The sequence below is a fragment of the Triticum urartu genome, chromosome 7A (assembly GCF_056163025.1).
Source record: "Triticum urartu cultivar PI428250 chromosome 7A, HENAU_Tu73, whole genome shotgun sequence".
In the NCBI taxonomy this organism is placed as follows: Eukaryota; Viridiplantae; Streptophyta; class Magnoliopsida; order Poales; family Poaceae; genus Triticum; species Triticum urartu.
Window position 1 is genome coordinate 429,649,480 of NC_141879.1, and position 6,348 is coordinate 429,655,827.

Consider the following 6,348-nt stretch of genomic DNA (forward strand, 5'->3'; position numbering starts at 1 on the left):
TCATTTACCCGGCATTTTTTATGCCGGCACATAGATTTCACTACCAAATAGTTATAGGCATCCCTAATGTAATATTCATTCATTATGTTCAAACAATCAGTACATATTACACAATTTATACATACGCTTCACTCAAAGTAACATGTCTCATCCATACACTTCAATCAAAGTAACATGTCTCATCCATACACTTCAATCAAAGTAACATGTCTCATTCATACACTTCACTCCAAACCCTTAAAGTCAATTCGATAAATTAACATAACAACCATATATATATAAGCAGGTTGTGCCACAAAAGGTACAATACATATATGTTTCTACATGTGTGCCACAAAAGAACATATGTTTCTGGGGTGCCACACAACCAAAATGAGCATATTGTGGCCTAACAACCGGCAAAATGAGCAGAGCAAGTGTATAGGTTCCACAAACAAAGCATAATCACTCTACCATATCTTCAACCGCTTAAAGATCTTCCGAATCTCCCAAATCTTCAGCAGCTTGAAGATCTTCGAAACCCCCATCAACTTCTGTAGGGAAACCTGCAACAAATAAGAAACTCAAAATGGAGCTCTCGTTTCAGATTTTAAATTAGCACATTAAAGATTTTGACATGCTGCAGTTTAACTCATCGGCATAAATAGAACTCTTCTAAATGTGCATCACTTCATCATCACTGCAAGCAATGTTACATCATTAGATCAAGCAGGAATTGTTTGAAGTACACATACAATATCTTCATGTGCAAATAAGGAAAACAGGAACCTGTACAATTGACTTGCAAAAGCAATGACTAAAACTGAGTTAAACATGTATAACATCATCTCTGGAGTTAATTTAGTACTCTGAGTTCGAATCAAATTTTTTTTGCACTGAGTTAAACTCTACAAATAGGCAACACTCTATACAGTACTATTTTGAACAAATAGTCAAAGCTGTGTACAAATAGGCAAAACTCTGTACTATACACAATACGGTAGTGCAAGTAGGCAAGACTCTGTACTATACAGAGTACAATAGTACAAATAGGCAAAAATCTGTGCAAATAGGCAGGGGCAGGCCCACATCAATTTTAAAAACTACGTATATATAGTGTATATCATATGTATATAGGAGAAAAAACTAATGAAATAACCGTTGGTTACTGATTTCTCTCTGTATCTCATGCATCTTAGCTTGTGTTTAATAGAATTCATTGAAGAGAATACCCTCTAACAGTGTAGCAAGCCAAAACTAATAGTAGAGTTTAACACTGAGTTCTAGCTCGAAGCCAAAAATCTGTCATGTGCAAATAGGCAAAACATGCTCAGTTCAAATCTTTCTTTTTCTTGCACTGAGATAAACATTTGTACAGAGTCTCCAAGAATGACAAGGTAATGCAGCACTGTCGCGTATACTGTGGGGTGAAAGGAAGCATCGAGGAACCGATTACTTGCACCGACGGAACAGGTCAAGATTGCTGCTCTTGCCCACCTGCTCGGAAGTCGCTGGCAGCCGCCAAGCCACCCCGCCTCTCAGGTCAGGTCACTTCCCAAATTTATGAATTTCTTTACCCCATCAATATATGCTTGTGTACTTCTAGCTTTATCCATCCTACTCTTGTCAATTCTTAACCAGTTTCACTAAAATTGCCTAACATGCGGCAGAAAGTATACTTCTATTAAGGAAAAAATGTAGTAACAAAATGCATATCACCCATATCTAGTACAGGCAACAAGAAATACAATATGGAGAAGGAATGCCATCACACAACACAATATAATGAACTGAAACATGTCATTTCAGAAAATACAAAAAACAAAATAGTAGTAAGAATGTCATCATCTATACCATAAAAGCACAGCGCCTGTTCTATACACATATCGTATTTCACACAACACAAACAAAGATGGTTCTACTTTGGGGCATCAACTAAACAACTTAGTCAGGTGGACTAAACAGGTGGACTGAAGACTTAAAATGATTAGCTTTCTTCTCAAATTAAAATGAACTCCATAGCTCAACTCAACAACTTAGTCAGGTGTCAGCGAATCTAATTAAGCTATGCACTTATTAATCAACAATGGTCCTTGTCCTTCGATCTGAAGGGCTACTAACAGTACTAGTGTTCATCTATGTTTATTTTTTAGTTGCATTTTAAGAACCATTTCAGGACTATTACACTTTTACACATTTCGTAGCAGCACAAGCTAACAACTATATCACATATTCCAAATTGCTAGCTTGCTCTTTTGGTGATGATAGTAGAACTAGCTCGAAAGAAAAAAGGAACAAAATATGAAATCTCACCTGACAAATAAAGGGGAAAAGGAGGCAGCGCTATTGATCCAGGGGAAGAACGTTGCGGAGGGTAGATGCTCTGTTGCTTCAATGCAGAGGACGTGGAGGATGTGGACCCGCAGGTTGGTGCTCGGTGAAGCTTGCCGGGAGGAGGCCTGCTCGGAGAGTACGCTAGCTCGCGATGAGCGAAGGCATTCCACGGAGGATGGTGGTCGCCGGTGGAGTCGTTCAGCGAAAACTGTGTGCTAGCATGATAATAGGTGTCTGTATGTTTACACAGTTCACTTCCAAAACTGGGATGTGTCTAACATGATTCAAAACCATACAATAAATGAGTGAATTAAAAACACGTGTTTGTGTTGATGCCTTCATGGCCATCAAACATAACTGTGTTACTATGTCGTAAAAAAAGTTGAATTTCACCGGAAGAGCTTGATTAGAGCTTACATGCACACAGTTTCACTTCCAATATGACACATCCTTTCACAATTCAATTTCAAGAGGAGTTATAGCTATAAGGTGTCACAATTGCAGTCCCGCTGAATATAAACCTTATTGCTGCTTTCAAAGCAAGTAGCTTTTGCCAGCATATTTTCATACTTCCAGTGTGTATATATGTATAGCAAGATTAAAAAGCAATCAAAGGTGCGGCAATGGCAGTCCCATTGAATATAAATGGTATTGCTGCTTTCAAAGAAAGTAGCTTTTACTAGCATGTCTTTAGACTTTCAGTGTGTATGTATCAATAGCAAGATTACTATGGCTGGTTATAGTTTCATGAATGTTGATCCTTCTAGTACATTCAGGTTGTATAGAAAATAGTAAATACAACCAATTCTCACACATGAGGTGCTTCCTTTTTGAAAGATCCCCAAGTTAAGAGGAAAAATATAGATGCATCACTAACAAAATTATGCAAAGAGAAGCTTCCACACATGTATATGTTTAATCCCAAGTCCCACCATCAATCCATAAAAAGGATTTTCTGAAAGAAAATAGAACTGGCATAACTAAGGTAAAATTCACTTGTGTTCCTCTCAAATAAATCAGTGTGTCTACAATCCTGTAGTTTCTAATTATTAGTGGTGAAAATCAGATTATATGTATGAAGAGAAGCGTTACCACTCATGGAAATTTTGTGAGCAAGCTACTGTTTCTTTATTAGCTTGCAAGACTGTTGTTTCCTTCTTCTTTTTCCCAACGTATTCTAGTCACTTCCTCTGAAGTGGCAAAACAGAGAATCATATGTATAATGTTAGATGATGAATATTTGCTAAGAAACAATGTGGCCAAATATAGGCACAAAAAAGTGAAGTGTCAGCTCTCCAAGCTCACGGAAAGACAAAAGTTCAGAGGCCATGGTGGCTGGCTGTCCATGGTAGCAGGAACAAAATCGACCAACCAATAAGTTGGGAATAACTCCCATCAAACAAAAAAGAATAACAACCTCACCTCCTCTGAGCAGCTGACAAATTCGACAGAAACCAAAAAAGATCTGAAGGAAGGCCACCTGTATCGGGTTTCCACCATGACGGATCTGAGCAGCGTGGTGTGCCGGCGTAGTGAAGAGCGGGCACAGCTCTCGCCGCTAGGTGGAGGAAGCAGTGGCGGGGATCCCGTCGGTCCTCGTCAGCGCCGAGCCGTGGAGGGCCACGGAGAATAGGAGCACGACAGCATGGTGGTGCGCGACGACCCTGAGATAGCGGAGGAGCCAAGCACCAACGGTTCCTCTAGCGCTTGTCATCGCCACGCTCGCAGGCCAATGGAGGAGGCTCGGACTTCTCCGCGGGGTCTGGTGCGGGAGAGGGGGGCGACATCGACGGATCGACCTCGACACACCGTCGGTGGTGTCGAAGGGAGGGAGCCGAGGATTCGACCTCGCACGACTATGGAAGGAGGCGAGGTCGACCTCGATGCACCGGGCACCATCGACACCGATGGGGGTCATCATGGGCGGTGGAGATCTAAGGCGGACAAGGACGGGGGCGGGGGCGGCGGCGTTGGTGTGGGAGAGGACAATGTGGATGAGGGTTCGATTTGGGGAAGACCTATTTGGGGCGGCGGCTATTTGGTGCAAACTTTTCGCGGGCCTCTCGCGCGGTACGCGCGCAACTGGGCCAATTTCAGTCTCGCGCCCTACAGACACTCCGGCAGATAATGGGCTATAGTTTAGTTGTGACGGCAGACACTATGTCCTTACAAACAAAAATCGTTGCCGGCAGTTTGTGCGCCCTCGTTCCTACACTTCTGCAGGCAGTTTATTGCCCTTAATTACTTCTATCGGCAGTAACGACATCCCTGGCAGATAGTTTGTCCTTAACCCACTATTTATCCCGGCAGTTAACTGCCCCTAATTAAGTGTTGTGGTGTAGTGAATGATGGATTCTATGTCCTACACCACATGCTGGAGTACAGACGGGATCACTAGAACCTTCGCATGTCACCTAGATCCGGCGATGCCCATATTTTACAATGGGCAAAGGACATAGGAGATATCGAGGATCATCGACTTCGAGCTGAGTTCTATAACATCCAACGCGAACTTGCCCAAATCATCATGAAGGAGGTCATCGGAAAAAGAGGGATGTTCTACGGAGAAGGACAAATGTCGCGGGAAGACGTCCGAACATGGATAGCCTCTCAGCGTCTCGACATGAAGCCTTTCACTAAGCTCAAGGACTATCTCCCAGACTTGGATGGATGGAACGACATGTTGGGGTGATTGTCGATATATGACAATGTGTCCGTTTAGTCCATACATTCTGTATGAAAAAACTTTGAGTTATGCATGGCGAAACTTTATTTGTGATGTAATTAAACCGTCCTCCTCCTCGACTAGCCAAAATCACTCTAGTTAGGGCATTTTGGGGTACGATGAACTTTGTTATTTATGCTTATGATATGTTGTTTCTATTTTTGCCAAGTCTGTCTCTTTCCGTTGCTCAACTATATATGTTGCATATCATCGACTCATGTGACGATGCAGGTGCATAGATCATAGATGGCGAAGAAGTGCTACACCAGGAGTATATATACGACAAGTGGCCGGAGTGTCAGGCCCAGGTGTACTGGTTTCCGGTTTCCGAGCGACAGACAGTAGTTAGTTTAGGTTCACGCTAATGCGAGAGAGGGATACGAACTCATGTACACAAAGTGATAGCTCTTCTCGCGTAAATCATTGTTTAGATGGATGACGATGTATGTGCAAGTAATCAAGACTTGTATCGCTATTTTCGAGATGATGACGAGAGACCACTTTGTGTTGGATGATGATTATGATGAGACTATTTGTATGTATATGCTATGATTACATCTTTGGTCTCGCAGGCATTTGTATGTGTATCATAATGACATTTGTATGAGCCAAAAAAAACAAAAAACTAGTAAAATTAGCAGTAGCGAGTGGAGAAAAGTTAGCAGCTGCGCGGTAGTAGCAGTAGCGCGCATGAAAGAAGCGTGATATAGCTATTAGCAGTAGTGAGCTTCCACTAAGTGCGCTGCTGCTACACTTGTGTAGCAGTAGCGCTGGTGAGCACGCGCTACTGCTATGTGTTAGCTGTAGCGCCTTATTAGTAGCGCCGGTCCACGCGCTACTGATACACCTAAAACCCGCGTTGCTGCTAGCCTTTTCCCTAGTAGTGGGTGGCCGACGGCAATGCAGGGCGACGATGGCGCAATGACAGCTGAGGAGTTGGATTTGGGGGAAGTAGTCGTGGAGAAGAAGAACCGCGCGGTTAAGTCAAAAATAGCAGTAGCGCGGTCCAGGAAAAGCGCTATTGCTACATTAGCTATAGCTAACTTAGCTATAGCGCTGTCTGACAAAACGCGCTACTGCTACGCCTTTATCTTTATTTTTATTTATCATTTGTTTTCCTTCATATTTTCATTTTTTTCCTTCCCCTTTTTCTATTTCTTCCATTTTCATTTACTTTTCTATATGTTTTTCATTTGATTTTCCTTTCATTAGCAGTAGCGCTTTCTGCGTAAAACACACTGCTACAACAACCTTAGCAGCAGCGTGCTTTGCTTTAGCTCGCTACTAATATTGGTAGCCTGGCGTGAACA

At 42.4% G+C, this 6,348-nt stretch overlaps 1 long non-coding RNA gene across 1 annotated transcript; it reads right to left on the minus strand.

Annotated features, from left to right (window-relative positions):
* Window positions 1–252: 252 nt before the first annotated feature.
* Window positions 253–4,385, minus strand: LOC125522044 (uncharacterized). Its single transcript, XR_007289618.2, has 2 exons — window positions 2,293–4,385; window positions 253–545 (listed from the first exon to the last, which is right to left on the minus strand). It is a non-coding gene; the product is annotated as an uncharacterized LOC125522044 (long non-coding RNA).
* Window positions 4,386–6,348: the final 1,963 nt, after the last annotated feature.